Source organism: Hermetia illucens, chromosome 7 (genome assembly GCF_905115235.1).
Source record: "Hermetia illucens chromosome 7, iHerIll2.2.curated.20191125, whole genome shotgun sequence".
NCBI lineage: Eukaryota > Metazoa > Arthropoda > Insecta > Diptera > Stratiomyidae > Hermetia > Hermetia illucens.
The window spans coordinates 4,538,723-4,565,640 of NC_051855.1; positions in this window are offsets into that span (position 1 = coordinate 4,538,723).

Sequence of the window (26,918 nt, forward strand, 5' to 3'; positions counted from 1 at the left end):
GACGGACCCTAAGAGTACATTGTCTCCGCGGGTGTCCCACAGGGCTCCGTACTGGTCCCACTGCTGTGGAACATCATGTACAACGATGTTCTTAATTTTCCCCTTCCGGAGGAAGCCACGGTGGTGGGCTACGCCGATGATATAGCGCTGGTTGTTGTCGCAAAGCATCTCGAAGATGTTGTGTTATACTCATGCGAAGCGATCAGTGCTGTTAAAGGTTGACTTGAGAGTTCTGGTCTGACACTTGCGGAGGAAAAAACGGAAGCGGTCCTTATCACCAAGCGCCGTAAAAGAAATTTTGCCCGTATTCAAATTGGGAATCATATCATCACTTCTAAGCCTGCGATCAAATACTTGGGAAGCTTAGCTATAAAGCACATGTGCAGTATGTCTATGACAAAGCATCCATTGCGAGTGTGGCCCTGGCAAGAATGATGCCGAACGTGGGAGGGCCACGGCATGCTTCCAGGTTGCATATAGCTAGGGTAGTGAGTTCGATCCTGCTCTATGCAGCTCCAGTTTGGGGAAAGGCATTGCAGGTTACATTTAACGGTAACAAACTGAGTTCGGTCTACAGAAGAACAGCCCTAAGAGTGTGCTCGGCATTCAGGACTGTCTCAGATGATGCAGTATTCGTCATTTCTGGAATGATGCCCATTGACATCTTGGCAGACGAGATGACGAATATATATAATGCGAAGTCTATCTCTCCTTTATCGCAGACGAAGAACGCCGAAAGGGAGAGATCGTTAAATAGATGGCAAGAGCGTTGGGAACGCTCGGGAAAGGGTCGGTGGACACACAGGCTCATCCCTGCCATCAAGGAGTGGTTGGAGAGGCGGCACGGTGGGATTAATTATAATCTTACTAAGTTTCTCACGGGGCATGGAGGATATCGCCAATACCTGTTCAGGTTTAAACTGGATACCTCACCTCATTGTCCAAACAGCGATGGAGTCCCAGAGGACCCAGAGCATGTATTCTTCCACTGTCCAAGGTTTGTGGAGGAAAGGAAGAGCCTAGAGGAGACTCTAGGAGAGGTGCTTGTGCCAGAGAATCTGGTGCGAAGAATGCTAACATGTCAGGAAGACTGGGATGCGATCAACTCCATGGTCGTATCTATCCAAAGCAAACTGCGAAAGGCAGAGGAGATCAGAAAAGCGCGGTTACATACGCCGCGTAGAGACGAAAGGGGACGAAGCTAAAATGAGGTGACTCCGCCCTGTGATGTAATACCGTACGGTGGTTCCACGGGGCTTGGAGGGAGTCGGGGGTGGTTTTAGTGGGTAAGAATCCCACACGCTGGCGTGTTCAGGCCAGTGTCTTTTGAAGATTTCCACGTTCTCAAAGAAAAAAAAAATAAGACAGACAGACAGACAGACGGACAGACAGACAGACAGTAAACCCATTTTAAAAAGCTAAGAAAAGAAAATTAAAATGTATTCATGGAACTTTATGCGGTTATAACGTCATACACGTCTTAGAGAGCAATGAATTTACGTGAAATGCCAAACTTTGACCTTCCAGAACTTTGTTAATATTAGTTAGATCTAGTTCAAACATTCCACAATTGTATCTTATATTGTTGCCTGCTACCAAATTTTATACTTCTAGGATGAACTTAACGGGGGTTTTCGGGTGAATTTTTAAAGTAATATACTATACTATTATCAAATTTGCTTATGCTGATATCGGAACAGGATGTATTTTGAGGCCTAGATTTCATATAAATGCACCATTGTGAATTTTTCAGATTTTGCAGTTGGGTAGGTTGACTTGTTTCACTTTTTGAGACATAGATTTTGAGTCTTCACTTCCCTGTGTTTCAGCAGAACTGAAGCCCTTACGTCCCGGTGAGCTTTAGCATCTGGTTGTAAATTAAATTATTGTAATTGTTGTTGATAGTGAGGTGGGAATTCTCCCCCAACAGTTAGTATATTAGTCTGTATCTAGCAATTAATTCGTGACTATATTCGGTGAAAAAAATGTACACTACCCCTTCGCATAAGTATACGGGGAGCCTTCCCTTAATCCCAACAGAAAATGATCCCACTCGCTGCATGTAAAGGAACACACATACCACACATGTATTCTCACCAAATTTAATGGCCGTTTCGGAGTAAATCGGGTGTGACAGACGGACAAATAGACAGACGGCTTGGGCACTGGAGTGGGGAAGCCAAAAAACAAATGAAAGGGGAAGAATCTGTTTAAATATTACCCTGGCTAACATCGGAAGCGTAAACATTTTTAGGTGTGTAAAGCTAGGCTCCGTTGTTGATTTTACTTCGAAAGTGATTCGCTGCTGCTTCGCATGGCGACCACCAGAACAATAAATCCTCACCTGAAGAAACGAGAAATAGGTTGGTCATTAAGAGCACTTGATGAGGATATATTTCTGGAGATATTGCAGTGAACACCGAGTTTACTGGAACGGCCGTAAAAAAAGTATCGCAGCTGCCCCAACAGATATACCGAGTATGTTACGCATCCATGCCGAGATGTGCACACTCTCGGAAGCGCAATCCTAACTACTAGTGGAACCCTGAAATAGTGGAGTGTCGTACGGAATGATAGAAGGCCACAAGGCGGAGTATGAACAAGGGTACCTAGAATATAAACAGATAAGTCAAAATTTGCAGTAGGCCATCACGAAAAGTAAAAATTATTGCTTCAAGCGTCTCTGTGATGAAGCAAACTCCGGTCTATGGGCAGGAGCGTCCAAGTCGGTTATGTCTTCAATAAAAAGCAAAAGGCCCCCTCTTATTGTGTGGGAGATAGCATTGTTCCCCTTAACATCCGGAAACAATCTTCCCAATGATATCAATGAGCGCCGAGAGCATCCCTGCAGTAACCACAGTCTTTGACGCACAGGAAAGGGTTTGAGATACCGCAGCCGCAAAATTGACCGAATCCCCAACAAGGCGCTGAAACTGGCAATAAAAATGACACCAAGAATGTTCGCACGGGTATTTACAGACCGCCTAAAAGAAGGGCTCTTCCCCGCAGAGTGGAAAATACAAAAGCTGGTATTGATCTCGAAGACAGGTAAGCCGATAGGTGAACCAACATCTTATAGACCTATCTGTCTTCTGAATACAATAGTCTCGGGCGAGCGCAATGCTGACCACATTGCCTCCTACAGTCTACTGTAGTGCACCGTAACGGTCTTGAATGAAGTGCTCTAACACACTATCAGGCCCTGATTCAATATGGATTGTTGTGCCAATGATTATTATTATTGTAGGGTCGCACAAGATTTGCTCGCGCAGACCACTTACGAATCGGCGATGGTGATTGCTTGGGTCACAGATTCGACTGGTAGAGCGGCGGTATGGGCGTGCGGTCGTCAAGACATACAATATAGCATCCGTCAGGCGGCTAGTGGCTTTGTGTGGGCAAAAATAAGCGATATATACGTATACAGCTGCTACGCCCCACTGCCTGAGTTTGAAGACCTGGTAGATGATCTTGTTCGCGGCCGAAGGGAACGTGGTCCAAAGGTAATAGCCGGTGACTTTAATGCGTGGGCCATCGAGTAGTGCTTATTAGAAGCATTCGCCCATTTGGATATAGTTCTGGTCAACGAAGGTGATGTAAATACATATCGGAAAGAGGGATCTGGTCCAATTGTAGATTTGGTTTTTGTCGCCCTTGCGCAGGCTCGTGATATATCTTGCCAAATTAGCGAAGATTTCACGTACAGCGACCACCAGACAATCACCTTTGCACTAAGCCGCACCCCGGAAGCCAAAATCCAAAAGAACACCAAGATGGTTTTGCAAAAGCGATGAATGCACAAACATTCCTAGAGGTGTGGCTAAACCTGCTAGCAAAGAAGGCACCTCCACGGATAGAGCTCTACATGTTACACAAAGCATCTCTAAAGCATCTTACGTATCAATGCCTAGGAGGTGCTCATTCCCCACTAGCAGACCTAATTATTGATGGAATAGTTAACTTGCCAGTCTTCGATCGATTTGCCACCGAGTCAGAGGAACGGCTTAGAGGGCAATAATTAGGATCGATCAAGGTCGAAAGGAGCATGCCTATAGGGAAGAACCTCAAGAACTTCAAGCTTGCCATCCAGCGGAGTGAGAGGGAATGTTTTAAGGAGCTCTGTTCGGATGTGGACATAAAATCGCGACAGGACGATTCGAAGGCCGTTCATCTATGCAGATCACGTGCCGTATCCATCTGTTAAAAATAATCCAGGGGTTATTTCCCAAGCAAGAGAAGGGATACTGACACCTTCTGCACCATGGAAGTGGCAGAAGCTGGTACTGCTGACTAAGGCTGGGTAACCTCCAGGCAAACCGTTCTCCCATAGACCCATACGTCTTCTTGGTACTACAGGGAAAATGTTGGAGTGGATAATTTATAATAGATTACTCGAGATTGTCGAGACCCAAGGAGACCTTTCAAATCGGCGGTATTGGTTCCGTAAAGCGAGATCTTACTGACTTGACCGAAAATGCAATTCACGGGAGGGGTTGTATCAGTAAATACGTGCCGTGAGGAATGCATTCAATTAGTGCTGTTAAGGTTTGGTTAGAAAATTTTAAGCAGCACATAGAGCATGGTGGTCAAAGGGTAGTATAGGTCCCGGGGCGAAACGTGGATTGATACCCACGATGGAGCATAAAACCTGGGAAATGCCTGCTGAACCAACACCAACAGCTCTACTACCAAACCCTATCTCCACCTCCACGTGGTGACCGCTGGGAGCTCTCTCTTTTTCGACGAAAAGCTGCAGACGGAGAAGGATGAAGGCGAGTCTCCCGCACCTAAAAATGGGACAAATTGTACCAACTAGTCCTCCAGGTTGGGGGTTGGGTAGGGCTGACAACCCTACACGGAAAACAACCTGTTACGAAGCCACAACAGGAGCCTCGGGCAGGACGGATTTTAAAACGACGGACCCGGCAACGACAACGGAACAACGATCTGCGCATTTTCTCATGGAACGTGCGCTCCCTGTACAGAGATAAAGCTGATGAGCAGCTAGCAGTAAACAATGTGCTCGGAGTAGGTTTCTTAGTCAGCCAAAAAATGAAACCTGCTGTTATCGGCTTTGAAAACATAATCGAACGGCTATGCACTCTGCGCTTGCGAGGCAAGTTTAGAAATATAAGAATCATAAACGTTCACGCCCCTACAGAGGAGACTGCAGAGTCGGAGAAGGATACCTTCTACGAGGCAGTAGAACGAACCCTCGAAGTCTGTCCCAGATATGATATCAAAATCATACTTGGGGATTTTAACAGCCAAGTAGAGAAGGAGCCAGTATTCAGGCGATACGTTGGCTCCCATAGCTTACACGAAAAAACAAATGATAACGGACTGCGGACTATTCAATTAGCAGGGTCACACGAAATGGTTGTTGGAAGTACCTGGTTTGCGCGGAAAGCGGTCCACAAACATACGTGGGCCTCTCCAGACGGGACCACTTTCAACCAAATTGACCACGTGTTGATCGAATGCCGCCACCTCTCAGCTTTGATGAATGTCAGAACATATAGGGGGGCCAATATAGACTCGGATCACTATCTCGTTGGCTTGGTGCTCCGAGCTCGAATAACAATACCACCTAGAATCCCCTCTGACAATCAGCTGAGAGTGAACACTGAAGCCATCCACAACACAACCCTCCGCGACACCTATAAGAGGGAAATGGATGCCGCAATAACCGCAGTCAACAGAGGACCTGGAGATGAAGCATCAACAAATGATATTCACAATCACCTGAAGAACGTTATCATGGATACGGCCACAAACATACTTGGCCCCAGCCGCAAAAGGAGTCGGAACGGCTGGTTTGACGATGAATGTAAGCTAGCAACGGAACGGAAGAATGCCGCATACCGAGTAATGTTGCATTCTCAAAGAACGCGGGCACGCGCAGAGACTTATCACGAACTCCGTCGAGCGGAGAAGCGACTTCACAGACGGAAAAAGGAAGCCTGGGAGAATCAACAAGTCTGGAAACTAGAAAAGTACAGGGAGCAACCGCACCAGGCGCCGAAGTTTTACCAACAAGTCCGCAGGATGAAACCTTATACAACTCGATGCTCATCCTGCCGAGGCAAAGAGGGAAATCTGATTTCCGACAGAATGGGCATATTAGAGCGATGGGTTGAGTACTTTGATGAGCTACTGAACAACCAAAATATCGGCGAGTTGGAGGTCCCGCCAACTGAAGACGACGGACAAATACTGCCACCACCAAGTTTAGGAGAAACAGTCCGTGCAATTCATCGACTAAAAAATCATAAGTCGCCAGGAGCCGATGGAATTACAGCCGAATTGGTTAAATATGGAGGCGACCAGTTACATCAAGTGGTTCATCAACTTGTGCTCAAGGTATGGGACAGCGAATCAATGCCTGACGATTGGCAACGAGGCATTATCTGTCTCATACATAAAAAGGGAGATATCACACAGTGCAGCAATTATAGAGGTATCACGTTGCTGAGTACCATCTAAAAGATATTCTCCACTATCTTACTAGGCCGGATAGCCCCATACGCACAGAACATCATTGGCCCATACCAAAGAGGCTTCACTCCAGGCAAATCAGCAACAGATCAGATTTTCTTTCTGCGGCAAGCGATGGAAAAACTGTTGGAATATGGACAACAGTTGCACCATCTGTTCATCGACTTTAAAATCGCCTATGATAGCATAGCCAGGGTAAAACTGTACACGGCCATGAGAGAATTCGGTATCCCGACGAAATTAATAACACTGACTAGGCTGACCCTGACCAATGTGCGAGGCCAGATAAAAGCAGCAGGATCACTCTCAAGACCATTCGACATCAACAACGGTCTACGAGAAGGGGATGCGCTATCATGCGTCCTCTTTAACCTGGCCCTCGAGAAAGTGATCCGTGATGCTGAGGTAAATGCAAGAGGTACGATCCTCTTTAAGTCCACCCAACTACTTGCCTATGCTGACGATATCGACATCATGGGAAGAACCACCCGAGACGTACAAACTGCCTTCATCCAGATCGAGCAGGCGGCGCGAGATCTTGGGCTGCACATCAATGAAGGCAAGACAAAATATATGGTGGCAACGTCAGCACCGAAGACGAATCAACCAACAACATCAAACCGCACTGGTCAAACACAAACACGAAGAAGAATAAGGATAGGAGAATACAACTTTGAGACCGTTGACAAGGAGAAATTGTCTAGGGTCGAAAATCACAACCGATAACAACTACGATGATGAAATCCGCGCACGGTTGTTGTCAGCCAACAGAGCCTATTTCAGCTTACAAAGACTGTTCCGCTCGAAACGTCTCACCATAGGATCAAAGCTCTTACTGTACAAGACTATGATCTTGCCAGTCCTCATGTATTCCTCGGAAACTTGGGTTCTTAGTAAGACAAATTGCGAACTCTTGGCCGCGTTCGAGAGAAGAATCCTCCGAAGAATTTTTGGCCCCCTACATGAGGATGGACGATTCCGTAGCCTACATAATGACGAAATCTAAGAGCGATACCATGACAGTCCGGTTGTGGATAAAATCCGGCTCAATAGGTTACGGTGGGCGGGTCACTTAATCCGTATGGATGAGGACGATCCCACCCGGAAAGTCTATAAGGGCAATATCTATGGTAGAAAAAGAAGACGAGGCAGACCCTGCCTAAGATGGAGCGATGGCGTGGGTCAGGACGCCAGACAGCTTTTAAGGATATCGAATTGGTGGACCTCGGCGCAAAACCGGTATGTCTGGAGTTCCTTATTAAAGCAGGCCTAGACCGGATACCGGTTGTTGCGCTGTTGATGATGATGACATAGAGCATACTTGCGAAAAAGCTTCCAGCAAGAGCATGGCTCTGGCAAGAATGAAGCTGAATGTAGGAGGGCCGCATCGTACTTGCAGGCTGCTCACTGCCAGGATGGTGAGTTGTATCTTGCTGTATGCAGTCTCAGTTTCGGGAAAAGCGCTGCATGTTTTAGGCAGTGCACATAAAGTGAGTGCGGTCTACAAAAGAAGAACATTAAGGATGTGTTCTGCCTTAGGCCCGTCTCAGATAATGTAGCATTCGTCATCTCGGGAATGATGCCGATTGACATCCTGGTAGACGAAATGATGAACATATATAACACTAGGTCCATTTCTCCTTTATCGCATGTGGAAAAACCGAAACTAAGAGTTCCATAAGCAGATAGCAACAGCGATGGGACCAGTCAGAAAAGGAACGTTGGACTTACAGGTTGATCGCTGTCATCGGGGAATGGCTGGAAAGAAAGCATGGGGAGATAAATTATAATCTCACCTTGTTTCTCACCGGCCGTGGAGGATATCGTCAATAGCTGTACACGCTTAAATTGGACACCCCACCTGATTGTCCAACCTGTGACGGGATCCCAGAGAACCCAGTGCACGCATTGTTCCAATGTCCTAAGTTCTAGATGAAGTGCAATCACTAATTTTGTCCGAAAAATGGTAGCTTGCAAGGGGAAGGGATGTGATCAACTCCATGATCGCAGCAATCGAGGATAAACTGCGAAAAGCAGATGAAGCGAGAGACCTAGGTAAAGTAAGCTAACTCCGTGTCATGATGTAATACCTAAAGGTGGTTCCACGGGGTAGGGAGGGAGTCGGAGTGGGTTTCGTGGGTAAAATCTTGTACTTTATCCTGCCCAGGCCGGAGTCTTTTGAAGATTTCCACCCCTTAAAAAACAAAAAGACGGACAGACGGGCAGACCGACAGACTGACATTGAATCGATTTTGATAAGGTTTTGTTTTACACAAGAAGCAAGAAAGTTTGTGAATGGCGGAGGGTAACATGTAGATGGATTTTTAGTGCATGGGCGAAATAGTTGTACGCTATGTAAGGTTAACTTTGAGGTATTTCATTTTCAGATAACTTTGTATTTTTGCAGAATGCGTACATTCATACATATATACGTAGTTCCATCAATCCGCAGACCGAACGTCTTCCTAATGTCCTTCCAAAGGCACCAGATACTACATCACGGGAAATAGCAAAAAAGTATAGCTCCATTGAAATATCCTCAAAAAAAATTCTCTGTGTTATAAGTGTTGTTCACGCTTGGTCCTTGGTACAAATGTATTGTTTCATTCCGCCCTCGCTGCTAACTAATCGCCGGGATATAAAGTGGACTTTGGTTCCACTAAAGGAAACAATACAAATCCCCTCTAAATTGCATTAACTTCTCAATTAACTGTTATTTTGGACTTTTTTCCTTGAATAAGATGACGATGCAGAAAAAACATTATTGAAGGCTGACATATAGCATTCAATTTTTTGAGGGTGAATGGAAGCTAAGAGAGTAAAAATGAATTAATGGGCCCTGATCCATTAAGCAGGGAAGAGGGGCATGTCACGTGAGAGCAGGCATATAGAAAACGCATATATTGATCAGGTATCACCCACTAACTTTCTTCATTGCTAACAAGTTTTTTTACGGCTAAACGGCCCTTACTTTGGCCGCGCTACCATTAAAATGTCATCTGCATAAAACAAAGTTGAATGCAAACTACCCCTTTGATGGGCATAATATGCTTTTTACCATCATCATCATCAACGGCGCAACAACCGGTATCCGGTCTAGGCCTGCCTTAATAAGGAACTCTAGACATCCCGGTTTTGCGCCGAGGTCCACCAATTCGATATCCCTAAAAGCCGTCTGGCGTCCTGACCTACGCCATCGCTCCATCTCAGGCAGAGTCTGCCTCGTCTTCTTTTTCTTCCATAGATATTACCCTGATAGACTTTCCGGGCTGGATCATCCTCATCCATACGGATTAAGTCACCCGCCTACCGTAACCTATTTAGCCGGATTTTATCCACAACCTGACGGTCATGGTATCGTTCATAGATTTCGGCGTTATGTGGACTACGGAATCCAAAAATTCTTCGGAAGAGTCTTCTCTCGAACGCGGCCTAGACTTCGCAATTTTTCTTGCTAAGAACCCAAGTCCACGAGGACTACATGAGGACTAGCAAGATCATTGTCTTGTACAGTAAGAGCTTTGACCCTATGGTGAGACGTTTCGAGCGGAACAATTTTTGTAAGCTGAAATAGGCTCTATGGGCTGCCAACAACCGTGCGCGGATTTCATCATCGTAGCTATTACCGGTTGTGATTTTCGATCCTAGAAAGGAGAAATTATCAACGCTCTCAAAGTTGTAGTCTCCAATTTTTATTCTTCCCGTTTGACCAGTGCGGGTTGATGTTGTTGGTTGGTTGGTTTTCGGTGCTGACGTTGCCACCATATATTTTGTTTTGACTTCATTGATGTGCAGCCCAAGATCTCGCGCCGCCTGCTCGATCTGGATGAAGGCAGTTTGTACGTCTCGGGTGGTTCTTCCCATGATGTCGATATCGTCAGCATAAACCAGCAGTTGGATGAACTTGGTGGTGGCAGTATTTGTCCGTCGTCTTCAGTTGGCGGGAGCTCCAACTCGGCGATGTTCTGGTTGTTCAGTAGTTCATCAAAGTACTCAACCCATCGCTCCAATATGCCCATTCTATCGGGAATCAGATTTCCCTCTTTGTTTCAGCAGGATGAACATCGAGGTGTGTAAGGCATCATCCCGCGGACTCCTTGGTAAAGCTTCCGCCACTAGTGCGGATAGACTCTGTTTCCCTTCTCCTTTCCATCACAGTCATGATCTCAGGAGTTTAAAAATTGAGCTCCTTCCGGGGGACATGTTCCCTACTCAACATCAGCTGCGCTACGCACTCCTGACAATTGTCCTACTGCGCTGCATTAGCACCACCACACGCTTCCTCCTGTGCATCATTGACGCCCCCCATAGCTGAACCGCAGGCCTTTCCGACCCCATGCCGCCCGGGTGGACCCCAATTGTACGTCACCTCGTCGCCGAAACAACTGTTCGTGTCGAGACTAGCGTACTCCACCACGTCCGACGAAATTCTGGCCTATATCAGAAAAAAAGCCAACTCAAATTTGTCACCTGTGTCATGTGAGAAGCTGACGAAGGATGCGTTTCCTGACCGAGTGATAGCTTGCTTTAAAGTGAAGAATCCCCACGACTTCGATGCTATCGACCAATCTTCCTTTTGGCCACAGAGGGTTTTCCCCAAGCCTTATTAGAGGACTAAGCTTCGTGAAAATTTCCGACCCGCCCGCCTGCCTCGCTGAACTTAAATTGATGATTCTGATAACTTTACACTGTTTTATCAAAATCTAAGTAGTCTAGGGATCAAGCTGTCGGATTTCAAACTGTCTGCCCTAGCATTCCAAGATCGCGTCATCTGCATTCGACATTGACAGGATTTTAGATTCCGAGCTAATCGAAGGGTACTCTGTCTTTTGTTGTGACAGAGACTTCGCTGCGCTTGGCAAGACAACCACCGGAGGTGCCCTAATAGTTGTTAAGTCCCCTCTCCGTGCCTTATTTTCCTCCTCCTCCTTTGCCTACGATTCTGTCACCATAAGAGTCATCCCGCCAAATATATGCCCCATTATCATATCGTGTGTATATTTTCCCTGCCTCAGCCCTCCTTCTTCGAACGAGGATTTCTTTGACAGGTTATCAGAAGTCCTAATCGTTTTGTTCCCCTCATTTCCTTTCATCCTCTGTGGCGACTTTAATCTTCCCATGCTTTCTTGGCGCATTATTCCTGTCCTTTCCTCCTTCCCTAATAACTCCACCCACCCTTCCCTTCCTTTATCCACTTTCATGTACATCTATCAATCAACTGGGTGCCCCCCCTCTCCCCATTAACCTGTGACTAGGCATTCAACACATTCTATACCATTCTATCTGATATTCTTCCTTGTTACGTCCCTTCCTCTCCTAAGTGGTTACGCTCTTACCCTGTCTGGTTCACCACTGAAGTCCACAAACTATTTTGTCAAAAACACACTGCTGACTTAGTTTTTTTTACAAAACTCGGCGTTCCTCGATCAAATCCTTAATGCGTAAATTCAGAAGACTCAGTAAAGCGCGGAAACCTCAAACCTTTCTAGTCCCACATTCGCAACTTCCGCTATCCTGTCCAGCTATCTCCTCCGTTCATTAAATTCTCTGGCTCCTCAGTCAACTCCACCAACTATCTTATGATTTACTCTGCCGCTACTTCTCTTCAGTCTATGTTCCCCCTCATTCCTCCGCATCCCTCCCGTTAGTGGATATAGCCTGCCTTACATCGCCTACCATTCCTCTTCTTACCCTTCTCCTTGTCGAGTACCTCATTGCTCAAAACTGGTAAGTCCAGCTCTCTTCCCCCCATCTCTTATTTTCAACAAAAGCCTTGAAGAGAATCATTTTCCTGGTTTGCAGGAAGAGGCTCTTTTCATCCCCATTCACAAAAGTGGCGATTGTACGCTTGTCGGGAATTACCGTCCTATTTTCCCCCTCTCCCCCTGTTCTAAAATCTGGGAAAGATATGTCAAAGACTGGCTATCCGTTTACTTTGTCCGCTGCCTCCAACCTGCTTGACTTTGTGGCGCGGCAGGATCCGCAACTACGCCAAATGTCTAAATTCACGACAAAAAGTACATACCACCTAGACTGTCTTCCACACTGTAAATCACAAAATACTTCTATCCAAATTTTCATCTCTAAGCGTTTCTTTACTAATTGTTTTATGGCTTGCTTGTTACCTCCCAACCTTCCTAAGTGGCCACTTCACCATAGGCAACACACCTACCAGAAAGGCAAATCCACGGAGACATGAACTTACGGTAAAAATTGAAAAAGCGATGTTTGAAAAGAATACGCCTTAGGCGCATTCATGGACATCGAAGGTGCCGTCAATTATGCCTTATTCGCGACAATTTGTGATGCGGCAAGACAGCCTGGAATCGAACCGCTGCTAATCAGTTGGATCCTTCACATGCTAGAGTGGAGAAAAATCCACATATTGGTCGGCCAGAGGTCTATTGAAGCAGGATGTGCCCACAGGGAGGGGTTCTCTCTCCACTGTGATGGCTCTTGGTAATGGATATCCCGCTGTGACTCCTGGAGGACAAAAAAGTCTTCGCGCAAGCATTTGCGGACGACCTAGCCGTAATAATTACCGGCAAGTTTGGGGACACAGTATGTAACCGTTTGAATGCAACTCTGCATGAAATCCACAGCTGGTGCCTCCGCACGGTGAACACTAGGAAGACTGGACTAGTTATGTTCACTAGGAACGTCAGTTGGGGCAGCTATACGCTACCCACCTTAGCAGGCGTGGAAATTTAGCTGGCACAAACAGTAAAATACTTAGAAGTACATTTCGACTCCAAGTTAACTTGGAAACATCATATCCAGGAACAATATCAGAAATCCTGCAGATTGTTCTGGTGCTGTAGGAATGCGATAGGTAAGACCTGGGTACTTTCAACCAAACGGATATACTGGATGTATACATCCATTAAAAAACCCCATTTTGATGTATGCATGCATCGTCTGGTGGCCAAGACTGAACTTTGCTAACAGCAGGAAGCTGCTAACGCAGATTCAGAGACTTGATTACCTAAGTATTACTGGAGCAATGAGTACTACGCCGACTTGGAACTACCCTAAATTTACCCCCCCCCCCCATTCACTTGGAGGTGAAACGGAAAACAGCCAACGACGCATATAGGCTCGATACCATTGGGGCGGCCAATCACACGATCATGTGTCTATCTGGAACTTCCCTGAAAAACATCCGGTAGCCCTGATGCCGACCGATCATATGGTTTCCAGATTCGTCTTTGAAAAGGCATACACTGTCGTAATCACTAGAAGAGAAGAATAGTCGACAAATGGCCATGAGTCTTTTCAGATTCCAGACCTAATAATCTTCACCGACGTATTAGTCATGGAGGGTGGATCGGACGGAGGGGTGTTCTCGGAGAATCCGATTATAGAACTGCCCCGATTCTTCGGAAAAATGACGACCATATTCCAGGCGGAGATATATGCCATTTCATTGGCAGCAGAAGAATGTCTGCGACAAAAGTGGACGAGTCGCACCACTCGAATCTATTCCGACAGTCGGGCGGCATTATCAGCACTAAATGGGAACGACATATCAAGTCAGTTGGTGTGGAGTTGTCATCAGGTGCTGCTGAAACTTGGCCGACTGAACGAAACATTCCTATGTGGCACTCTAACATCGCCGCTAATGAGGAGGCTGACAGACTGTCAAGTCTACTCTGAAGGGTGAAACTACAAGGATTCACGCAGCCGAGTGGAAAAATTTGGACTATTGCCGGCAGGCGAAAATCCTTGTGAAAGAACTTAGGGCCACTAGAGCGACATTTTTGTCATCCCTTAAGAAGTGGGACATGAAGAACCTAGTAGGGCTTTTAACGGGACACTGCTCCTTAAACTACCATATGGAAAAGATTGGGGTAGTGGTTTCGGCTGTGTGCAGCCAATGTGAGGAGGAGGAGACGCCCTGCAGTTTGTATGCAGCTGCCCGACATCGTCAGATCTCAGACGAAGACACCTTGGTAAGGTTTTCTTCAATGAAGAATCTGCACACTCTCTGCCTCTGGAGAATGTTCTCAGATTTGCTAAAGCCTGCGAATACCGTAAGCGGGAAGTCATTTAATAGGCAATTTATGGGGATAGTGCAATGGGCCTAACAATGGCCTGAGTGCTTGGAACTGCGGCTCCCCCCAGTAAAGTAAACTAAGATACCTTTCCAACCGATCCTGCTGCGTCTCTTCTCACGGCTACACTTTCCACTCCCTCCACCCATTCTCTAGTCTCCCACAGGGATCTATTCTGAGCCCTTCCTTAATTCTACTTTTTATTAACGACCTTCCCCCTTCTTACTTGTCCCTGTTTGCTCTATGTCAACGACCTTAAGCTGTTTTCCGCTACATCGTCGCCCATAGATTGTGCTTCCCTACAATCTAACCTAGCCACTCTGGTTCGTTGGTGTTCAACTAATTGTTTAGCGTTAACGTCAGAAAGTGTCTCTCTATGTGCTACTCGCTTAAATCCTCACCCACTTCTTCCTTCTACTCTCTCAATGGACATTCCTTGTCATGCTTAAATTTCATTCAAGGCCTGGGAGTCACTTTCGACAATAAGCTCGGCTTTGACACCCATTGCCTCGAAGTCACCAATCGAGCACCAAAATTGTCAGGCTTTATACTCGGCTCCTCCTCTGATTTTGACTCCATCCAACCCTCCTTAGCTCTCTTCAATTTTCTTGTGAGGAATACCCTCGAGTACTGCTCCGTGATCTGGTCACCTTCCGGAGCTGTGGTTGTCTTGCCCTTGAAAGTGTGTAATGTAAATTCACTCGTTCCTTCTTCTTTAAAAAAAGCTTCCCTCGTGTAGACTACCCCTCCAGTCTCCACTTTCTGAACTGTCCCTTCCTACAACAGCGTAGGTCCTATCTGGATTTGTTTAAACTTTCCTCGGGTCTGATGGACTGCTTCGCCACTAACGACATCGCCGTCCTACGTCTTATAATACACGTAGCGCAGACATTTTCAACATGCCCATCGCAGAGCCTACTTCCATTCTCCGATTTCTGGGCTTGGTCCTTTTAACTTCTCTACTTCTATGCTTAAGGATAAGATTATTGCTGTCTCCTCCTCCTGACGACAATAAGTAATTGGAGTTTGTTTGTTGTCTGTTAAATGAATAAAAAAAGCTAATTTAGCTCCTTGGAGTGACCATTGATGCCAACGATAACCTAGGGAAGCCGTTAATAAACAAGCTTTACATAGTTAAAAGTAACTGAAATCGACTATTTTTCACAAATTTTATTATCCAAACAAACAATTATTACACCCTTTTCTCCAATAATGTTCATTTTTACTGTTTTTGCGCACAGAACACTCCTTCCTCCTTTCTTTAGTTCCATCTGTCCCTGCTCCCTTCGTCACTCCTACTTTATACCTGACCTGACTTCTTAAAAATAACGATTTGAATCAGTTGCAAGTACGCGTGGAAGGGAATGAGGGTGGGCAATGAACCGAATGCGATTTAATTACTTCCGGCATTTACTTTTCTTTTTGTATGTCTCAATCGTCTGTCAAAACTATTTGGTAGCTTCCTCAATATTCATCAACACAAAGTCCACAGGAATCATCAAACGGGGTGGAGTGGGGTTCCGCTATACAAGACAAGAATGTTGCGAGGGATGCCTTCTGAATTCTTCGTTTTCCATTCAAGGCACAAGTAAACAATGAAAAGTCATCTAGCTCCTAGTCAGCTAGGGGACTGCAGAAATATTAGGGGAGTTTGACAACACCAATGGTGGAAAATGATTGAGAGAAATATAGACAGTGGTCGATAAAATGTACAATTTTTCGGGGGATGTATACCGCCTCCAATATCCCTTCTTCATTAATTTAGCTTTGGGAAAAATACTGAAGAACCAAGGAAGTGCCTCGCAGAACATAGTGTATGAGAAATAAAATCCTTATTCTCGCGGAAAGGATCAAACGAGTCCTTTTTAAATATTTTCAAAAAAAAACATCATTTGTCCTTTTCCACTGTAAAATGAGACATACTTTACATTGGGAAAAAGTTAAGTTGCTGAAAGTTATTCAGTCGATTCCCGGGAATGTCCTTTGATTTGCGCTATAACGTAAGATGTCATTTGGAAAATTGCATGAATCCGTGGAAGATTTCCTGATGGGAATGATGCTAAAATCATAAGCATTTCTCTTTATCTTCGCATTTGTCGGAAATAGTAGATTTTCATACAGGAAGTGGTTGAGACGAAAGGAACTTAAGCAAATTGATTTGGCTTAGAAAGATAGACTGCCATAGCCCATGTAATACCAGTCATTCCCTGATTAGTTTGAACAAGTTAGTTAGTTAGTTTAGTTAACTGGGGGGAGCCGCAGCTCCGAGCACTCAGGTCATTATTAGGCCCATTGTACTATCCCGGTAAGTTGCCTATTCAATGGCTTCCCGCCTGCGGTGTTCGCAGGCTTTAGCGAATCTTAGAACATTTTCTAGAGGCAGAGAGTGTGCAGATTCTTCATTGCAGAAAACCTTGCCAAGGTGTCTTCGTCTGAGATCTGAGGATGCCGGGCAGCTGCATAAAAAGTGCAGGGCCGTCTCCTCCTCCTCACATTGGCTGCACACAGCCGAAACCACTACCCCAATCTTTTCCATATGGTAGTTTAAGGAGCAGTGTCCCGTTAAAAGCCCTACTAGGGTTTTCATGTTCCACTTCTTAAGGGACAACAAAATTGCCGCTCCAGGGACCCTAAGCTCTTTCACAAGGATTTTCGCCTGCCGGCAATAGTCCAAATTTCTCCACTCGGCTGCGTGAATCCTTCCAATTTCACCTTTCAGAGTAGACTTGACAGTAGATGGTGGGACTCCAAGAGCCGGTTCTGGCCCCACCATTGTGGATCCAGACCCTCGACGAGCCAGTCTGTCAGCCTCGTCATTACCGGCGATGTTAAAGTCCCGCGGCACCCACATCAGAAATGTTTCGTTCAGTCGGCCAAGTTTCAGCAGCACCTAATGACAACTCCACACCAACTGACTTGATATGTTGTTGCCACTAAGTGCTGATAATGCCACCCGACTGTCGGAACAGATTCGAATGGTGCGACCCCTCCATTTTTGTCGCAGACATTCTTCTGCTGCCAATGAAATGGCATATATCTCTGCCTGGAATATGGTCGTTATTTTTCCGAGGGGTCGGGCCAGTTCTATAATCGGATTCTCCGAGAATACCCCTGCGCCCGATCCATCCTCCATGACTGACCCGTCGGTGAAGATTATTAGGTCTGTAATCTGAAAAGACTCATGGCCACTTGTCGACCATTCTTCTCTGTCGGTGATTACGACAGTGTATGTCTTTTCAAAGACGAATCTGGAAACCATATGATCGGTCGGCATCATGGCTACCGGATGTTTTTGAAGGAATTTCCAGATAGACGCATGACCGTTTGATTGGCCGCCTTTCCACGTATCGAGCCTATATGCGTCGTTGGCCCCTTTCCGTTTCACCTCCAAGTGCATGGGGGGGGGGGGGGGGGGGGGGTAAATTTAGGATAGCTTCAAATGCCGCAGTCGGTGTAGTACTCATTGCTCCAGTGATACTTAGGCAACCAAGGCTCTGAATCTGCGTTAGCAACTTCGTGGCTTCCTGCTGTTAGCAAAGTTCAGTCTTGGCCACCAGACAATGCCTGCATACATCAAAATGGGTTTTATTATGGATGTATACATCCAGTATATCCTTTTAGGTGAAAGTCCCCAGGTCTTACCTATCCCATTCCTACAGCACCAGAGCAATCTGCAGGATTTCTGATATTGTTCCCGGATATGATGCTTCCACGTTAGCTTGGAGTCGAAATGTACTCCTAAATACTTGACTGTTTGTGCCAGCTCTATTTACGCCCCTGCTAAGGTGGGTAGCGTCTAGCTACCCCACCTGACGTTCCCAGTGAACACAACTAGTCCAGTCTTCCTAGTGTTCACCGTGAGTCCATTGCGGAGGCACCAGCTGTGGATTACATGCAGACTTGCATTCAAGCGGTCTCATACTGTGTCCGCAAACTTGCCGGTAATTTTTACGGCTAGGTCGTTCGCAAATGCTTGCGCGAAGACTTTTTTATCCTCCAGGAGCCACAGCAGGGTATCCATCACCAAGAACCATAACAGTGGAGAGAGAACCCCTCCCTGTGGGCAGCCCCTGAGACATCCCGCTTCAATAGACTTCTGACCGACCGATATGTGGATTTTTCTCCACTCTAGCATGTGAAGGATCCAACTGATTAGCAGCGGTTCAATTCCATGCTGTCTTGCCGCATCACAAATTGTCGCGAATGAGGCATAATTCAAGGCACCTTCGATGTCCATGAATGCGCCTAAGGCGTATTCTTTTTCGGACATTGCCTTTTCAATTTTTGCCGTAGGTTCACGGAGTGCTGTCTCCGTGGATTTGCCTTTCTGGTAGGCGTGTTGCCTATGGTGAAGCGGCCACTTAGGAATGTGTGTATCCTTTATGAACCGATCAACTAGTCTTTCTAGTCCTTTTAGCAGAAAGGACGTTAGGCTGATCGGTCGAAAGCTTTTTGCATCTGTGTAGGTGGGTTTTCTTGGTTTGGGAATGAACAACACCTTCACATCCCGCCATTTAATTGGAATATAAGCGTGTGCTAGGCATGCACGATATATATTCCGAATGTGTAGACCCAGGGCATCCATTCCTTCTATTACTAGCGCAGGGATGATGCCATCCGGACCTGCAGACTTGTATCTATGGAACGAATTAAATGCCCATTTCACTCGCTCCAGTGATACTACTTTGCATGCCAGATTCCAGTCTCTCGGTTGAGGGCTGTATGCACCTGTTGGCCCCGAGATTAGATTTTGGATGCTGCCTGGGAAGTGTACTTCAAGCAAATGATTTGCCGTTTCTTCATCGCTTTCTGTGTACTTCCCATTCTGTAAACGTAAATAACCCAGTTTCTGGCTACGTTCTTTGACCAGAATCCGCTTCAGCTTTGAGGTTGCCTCAAGAGAGTTAATCTCTTCGCAAAAGCGTCTCCAAGATGATCGTTTAGCCGATCTTATGCTCTTCTTTAGAGCCTTCTGTGCCTCTTTATAGCGATTCCAGCTAGTGCTTGATTCACCCTTCAGAGCACGATTAAGGAGCATCCTTGTCGTTCTCCTCTGTTTTGCCAAATCCGAGTTCCACTATGGTGTTTTACCCTTCTTTGGCATCTTGAGTGGCTTGAGAAGCTTCCCTCATGTTAGTTGTGATAATCTGGGTTGTCTTTTCAATTCCAGCAATGGATTTGATGCGCTTCCCAGGGATCGTGACTCGGGCGCTCAATTCTGTTTGATACATTACCCAATCTGTCTTCCTCGGATTCGGAAATGAAGTGGGTGGAGGTGGATCCATGCCCATAACGAAATCAATGCGTCTGTGATCCGAGAGTGTGATATCGTTTGATACTCTCCACTCTCCGATCAGAGCCGCGATGTCAGGAGATGCCACCGTGATGTCGATGACCTCTCGCCTGACCAGGTTGAAGAAAGTGGGTTCATTACCCACATTTAGGATCTGCAAATCGGTTCCTACTAGGTACTCCAGTAGTCTCGATCCTCTTGCATTGAATTTCGAACTTCCCCAGCATATGTGGTGAGCGTTGACATCACATCCTGCTATTACCCCCATGCCTCTACTTTTGGCATATTGGGTAGCTCTGATGAATGTTCCTCTGGGAACGTCTTCTGCGTCGTAGGGTTGACTTTTTATGGTTAGCTTAGCCGATGTGGTGCCGCCATCACATAGGTCGTTAACCAGGTTAGCCTGGAAGTCTTTGGAGACTACCATGCAGGTGCGGGGTCGATCGCTTCCATTGACATACAATACGTCAGCATGGTGGAAGTTTAGGCCCCTGACTGCCCCACCAACAACCCACGGTTCTTGTATGAGGTATATAAATGTCTTGCAGCTATTGATCCGACGACTGATAAGTGCAGTCGCCGCTTTACAATGCTGCAAGTTTACTTGGGGAAATGGGCACCTCATCTACGTTTCAGATGTAGGTGCCGGGGACTGCATATGCCCTTCAATGGCTTTAGGAGCCGACACTTGTAACGTGACGGTCCCCAGCCCATAGTAAAGCCGGCAACCCGATTTTTCCCGAACCTTCTTAACATTGGGTTTGGGAACGCCAATAGTGAGAAAAGTTCCCGGCCTATCGGTTTTCTCCCCTGTTTTGCTGCCTAGCAGCAACCAGGTGGGAGTGTTAAGGTTGTTCTGTACACCAAGTTGTTCCAGAACCCCAATACCATTTCGCTCTTCTTCTGGAAGCCAGAGAAAGCACTTTTTGATCGATGGAAGCTCAGAGACCCTTTTCAAGGTTAGTCGCGCACCCTCCCACACATCGTTAAGAGAGGAGCAGTACTGCCCGAGCCACTCGTTCGTGTGAACAATGTCTGACATTCCAAACAACTTGAGAATATTGTCTACTACCGCAAGTGCGATGTCGTCGATGTAGCGAATGATTGTAGCTTGTCGTATGTATAACACATCCCATATTACGCTTTACAGTAATGGTCGCAGTATTGATACTTGAAACACTTCGATGCTTACCCATTTTTCCTGCATAAATGTCATAAAGGAGCTTCTTATCCGTCAAAGAGTCCTTGATAATTTGCTGAATATACTTGGCCACATCTAGCTGGTTTAGAGATCTAATAATATCCTTTCGTTGGTGATGGTGAGCCGTGATATGAAATTGCTTCACGCATCGGCGCAACTTGGATGAAGTGGTGTTATTAGGCTTTTGGATTATCAAAGATGATGGACGCCGTCTCACGGTAATGATGTTATGTTGGTCTAATTAGGTGGTCAAAGGGTAGTATAGGTCAAAGGGCGAAACGTGGATTGGTACCCACGATGGAGCATGAAACCTGGGAAACGCCACCTGAACCAACACCAACAGCTCTTCTACCAAACACTACCTCCACCTCCACGTGGTGATCGCTGGGAGCCCTTTCTTAACGAAAAGCTGCAAACGGAGAAGGATGAAGGCGAGTCTCCCGCACCTCATCATCATCATCAACAGCGCAACAACCGGTATCCGGTCTAGGCCTGCCTTAATAAGGAACTCCAGACATCCCGGTTTTGCGCCGAGGTCCACCAATTCGATATCCCCAAAAGCTGTCTGGCGTCCTGACCTACGCCATCGCTCCATCTTAGGCAGGGTCTGCCAGGTCTTCTTTTTCTACCATAGATATTGCCCTTATAGACTTTCCGGGTGGGATCATCCTCATCCATACGTATTAAGTGACGCGCCCACCGTAACCTATTGAGCCGGATTTTATCCACAACCGGACGGTCATGGTATCGCTCATAGATTCCGTCATTGTGTGCGCTACCGAATCGTCCATCCTCATGTAGGGGGCCAAAAATTCTGCGGAGGATTCTCGGCCAAGAGTTCGCAATTTTTCTTGCTATGAACCCAAGCTTCCGAGGAATACATGAGGACTGGCAAGATCATAGTCTTGTACAGTAAGAGCTTTGACCCTATGGTGAGACGTTTTGAGCAGAACAGTCTTTGTAAGCTGAAATAGGCTCTGTTGGCTGACAACAACCGTGCGCGGATTTCATCATCGTAGTTGTTATCGGTTGTGATTTTCGACCCTAGATAGGAGAAATTGTCAATAGTCTCAAAGTTGTATTCTCCTATCCTTAATCTTCTTCGTGTTTGTGTTTGACCAGTGCAGTTTGATGTTGTTGGTTGATTCGTCTTCGGTGCTGACGTTGCCACCATATATTTTGTCTTGCCTTCATTGATGTGCAGTCCAAGATCTCGCCTTAATAGCCGCCTGATCGATCTGGATGAAGGCAGTTTGTACGTATCGGGTGGTTCTTCCCATGATGTCGATATCGTCAGCATAGGCCAGCAGTTGGGTGGACTTGAAGAGGATCGTACCTCTTGCATTTACCTCGGCATCACGGATCACTTTCTCGAGGGTCAGATTAAAGAGGACGCATAATAGCGCATCCCCTTGTCGTAGACCGTTGTTGATGTCAAATAGTCTTGAGAGTGATCCTGCTGCTTTTATCTGGCCTCGCACATTGGTCAGGGTCAGCCTAGTCAGTCTTATTAATTTCGTCGGGATACCGAATTCTCTCATGGCCGTGTACAGTTTTACCCTGGCTATGCTATCATAGGCAGTTTTAAAGTCGATGAACAGATGGTGTGACTGTTGTCCATATTCCAACAGTTTTTCCATCGCTTGCCGCACAGAGAAAATCTGATCTGTTGCTGATTTGCCTAGAGTGAAGCCTCTTTGGTATGGGCCAATGATGTTCTGGGCGTATGGGGCTATCCGGCCTAGCAAGATAGTGGAGAATATCTTATAGATGGTACTCAGCAACGTGATACCTCTTTAATTGCTGCACTGTGTGATATCTCCCTTTTTATGTATGAGACAGATAATGCCTCATTGCCAGTAGTCAAGCATTGATTCGCTATTCGGTCGCCTCCATATTTAACCAATTCGGCTGTAATTCCATCGGCCCCTGGCGACTTATGATTTTTTAGCCGATGAATTGCACGGACTGTTTCTCCTAAACTTGGTGGTGGCAGTATTTGTCCGTCGTCTTCAGTTGGCGGGACCTCCAACTCGCCGATGTTCTGGTTGTTCAGTAGTTCATTAAAGTACTCAACCCATCGCTCCAATATGCCCATTCTGTCGGAAATCAGATTTTCCTCTTTGTCCCGGCAGGATGAACATCGAGGTGTATAAGGCTTCATCCTGCTGACTTGTTGGTAAAACTTGCGCGCCTGGTGCGGTTGCTCCCTGTACTTTTCCAGTTCACAGACTTGTTGGTTCTCCAGGCTTCCTTTTTCCGTCTGTAAAGTCGCTTCTCCGCTCGACGGAGTTCGTGAAAAGTCTCTGCGCGTGCCCGCGTTCTTTGAGATTGCAACATTACTCGGTATGCGGCATTCTTCAGTTCCGTTGCTAGCTTACATTCATCGTCAAACCAGCCGTTCCGACGCTTTTTGCGGCTGGGGCCAAGTATGTTTGTGGCCATATCCATGATAACGTTCTTCAGGTGATTGTGAAGATGCTTGAGTTGATGCTTCATCTCCAGGTCCTCTGTTGACTGCAGTTATTGCGGCATCCATTTCCCTCTTATAGGTGTCGCGGAGGGTTGTGTTGTGCATGGCTTCAGTGTTCACTCTCACCTGATTGTCAGAGGGGATTCTAGGTGGTATTGTTATTCGAGCTCGGAGGACCATGCCAACGAGATAGTGATCCGAGTCTATATTGGCCCCCCTATATGTTCTGACATTCATCAACGCTGAGAGGTGGCGGCGTTCGATCAACACGTGGTCAATTTGGTTGAAAGTGGTCCCGTCTGGAGAGGCCCACGTATGTTTGTGGACCGCTTTCCGCGCAAACCAGGTACTTCCAACAACCATTTCGTGTGACCCTGCTAATTGAATAATCTGCAGTCCGTTATCATTTGTTTTTTCGTGTAAGCTATGGGAGCCAACGTATCGCCTGAATACGGGCTCCTTCCCTACTTGGCTCTTAAAATCCCCAAGTATGATTTTAATATCATATCTGGGATAGGCTTCGAGGATTCGTTCTACTGCCTCGTAGAAGGTATCCTTCTCCGACCCTGTAGTCTCCTCTGTAGGGGCGTGAACATTAATGAGGCTTATATTTCTAAACTTGCCTCTCAAGCGAAGAGTGCATAGCCTTTCGCTTATGTTTTCAAAGCCGATAACAGCAGGTTTCATTTTTTGGTTGACTAAGAAACCTACTCCGAGCACATGGTTTACTGGATGACCGCTATAATATACGGTGTAGCGGCTCTTCTCCAGGAAACCCGTCCCTGTCCATCGCATCTCTTGTAACGCTGTTATGTCAGCCCTTTATTGGGACAGGGTATCGGCTAGTTGCTCATCAGCTTTATCTCTGTGCAGGAAGCGCACGTTCCATGAGAAAATGCGCAAATCGTTAATCCTTTGCCGTTGCCGGGTTCGTCGTTGTAAAGTCCATCCTGTCCGAGGCTCCTTTCGTGGTTCCGTAACATCGGTTTTCCGTGTAGGGTTGTCAGCCCTACCCAACCTCCAACCTGGGGGACCAGTTGATACTGTTTGTCCCGTGTTTAGGCGCGGGAGACTCGCCTTCATCCTTCTCCGTCTGCAGCTTTTCGTTACGAAAGAGCTCCCAGCGGTCACCACGTGGAGGTGGAGATAGGGTTTGGTAGTAGAGCTGTTGGTGTTGATTCAGCAGGCATTTCCCAGGTTTTATGCTCCATCGTGGGTACCAATCCACGTTTCGCCCTGGGACCTATACTACCCGGTGACCACCAACGAAAACCCCCATTGAAAACTGAAAGAAGCTGAAGGGGATTAACGAAGAGTTCACACGTTGTCATAAATTTAAATTCTGCTATTATTATTCAATTGGTTAAATTATTATTCTTTTGGTAGAGTAAAAAACGTCAAGCCGGAAGAGTTGGCCTCTTTCTCTTGTCATAAAATCGAGAACGCTGCAAGATATGGCGCAGTTATTTGGCTTGGTGCGGTTGGTGGCAATAGTGTGATCCCAAAGTAGTTTGGCCCGATCATTTTCCAAGATTCTTTGCCGTGTATTCTTGTAGTAAGGATGATAAGTTGCTACTAAGTTATATTACAACGCAAGGTTTTGATGTAGAATCTGCTGTACTCGGTACTGCTCAAAACCCTGCATGGAGGTGTTATGTGCTAGATGGTCTTGTTTTCACAGTTGCATAGCTTACAACTGGGGTTGATGACGGAGGAGTCATGAATGATGTACCGTATATAGTTTCTTATAGAGAGCAAAGCATCTTTTACTGAAATTAGGAATGGTCTCATACACCTCTCGTACACCGTTAGTCAACCATTTGTTGGAGGCTTCGATGTCAATGCCTGGCAACAACAAATTTTTGATATGACCTCTGTGAATGGGTTTCTTTTTCCACATGCCAGTCTTCTGTTGGATCGAAGTAACATTCGACATGGGATCAATTTTTCAGGAGCTCTATTGTGCATGTTGTGGCTTGCAAGAACTACTTTATTGACAGGTTCTAAATCCGCATTACTCCACTGTATAACACCGAAAGTATATAGAAGGACGGGAATGACGAAGATGTTGATTGCCGTGATTTTATTATACCCGAACAGCTTAGTTTTCAGGAGAAGATCCAAAAGCATTTGAAATTCCCCCAGCAACTTAGATTTTATTATTGGCATAGCAGGTGTTATTGCTTACAACATGCCGAGGTATTTGTAGACGTACCTTCAATTCGATCGTTACTATGGCTGTATCCTTCGTTGTCAATGTGGTTTCCCCGAACAATTGTATTCATGCAACATCTCTCCAAACCCAACTGCATGCCGATATTTCTGCTGAACTGGATGGTGATGTCCAGCAATGAGCGAAGTTGATCCTTGTCTTTGGTATACAATGTCGTTAATATACATTAAATGACTCAATGTACATTTCGACAATATATCAAGTTTGACTTGGAACCTGTATTTGCTTTCATGCAGAAGATGGGATAGTGAATTCAAAGCCAAACAAAACCACAACGCGCTTAGAGAATCACCTTGGAATATATGGTTCTCCCCTGATGTTTGTGAGGATACCGATAATTTCGTACTCCGATTCTTCATCAATGTTCTCACGAGAAGAACCGCATTCGGGTTAATTTTGTACAAGCGTAACACTTATAGTAACCACGAATGCGATATGAAGTCCAAGGTTGACTTATGATCCATATAAGCTATCGAAGTTTTTCGCGTTTTGTGGACAGCCTGCTTTACACTTTTTGCGCCTTGAGTTAAATTTAACTACCTTTCCACAGAGCGATCTCATCTACGTTTCTAAGATTTTGTGGAAAACATAACCTTATTAAAATTAGTTTACGGTCTGGGTGCTTCTCTGAGTGTCTGTCGCACGCATTTTGTCAGAATAAAGTTTGTTGAATAAAGTTTGCAATATTGTATGACTACATTTTTACCCAAACCTACTGATATTTTTTTTTTTTTCGTGCGTACACGGAGGTGGAAAATCTTAAAAAGACACCGCTCCACCGCCCGAACGCCGGAACTAGAGCGGGCGCGTGTGGGATTCACACCCACTAAAAACCACCCCCGGTCTCTCCAGCCCCCGCCCCGCGGGACCACCATTAAGGTATTACTTCGCGGGGTAGATTTGCTCTTAGGCACTCATCCTTCTCCTATTTGCAGCTTTCCTCCTTCTTTGTTCTTTCAACTCCTCCTGCATTTGGATGATTGCGGAGCCAACCGCAAGCCACTTCTCCTCGGACTCCAGCATCTCAGTAACCAAGCTCTCCGGGGTCCCGCTCCTGCCCAGCACTTGGTTTAAGCTCCTTCTCTCCATCGCAAATCGTGGGCAGTGAAACATCACATGCTCTGGATCCTCCGGTATGCCATCGGATCTGGGACAGTTCGGAAAAT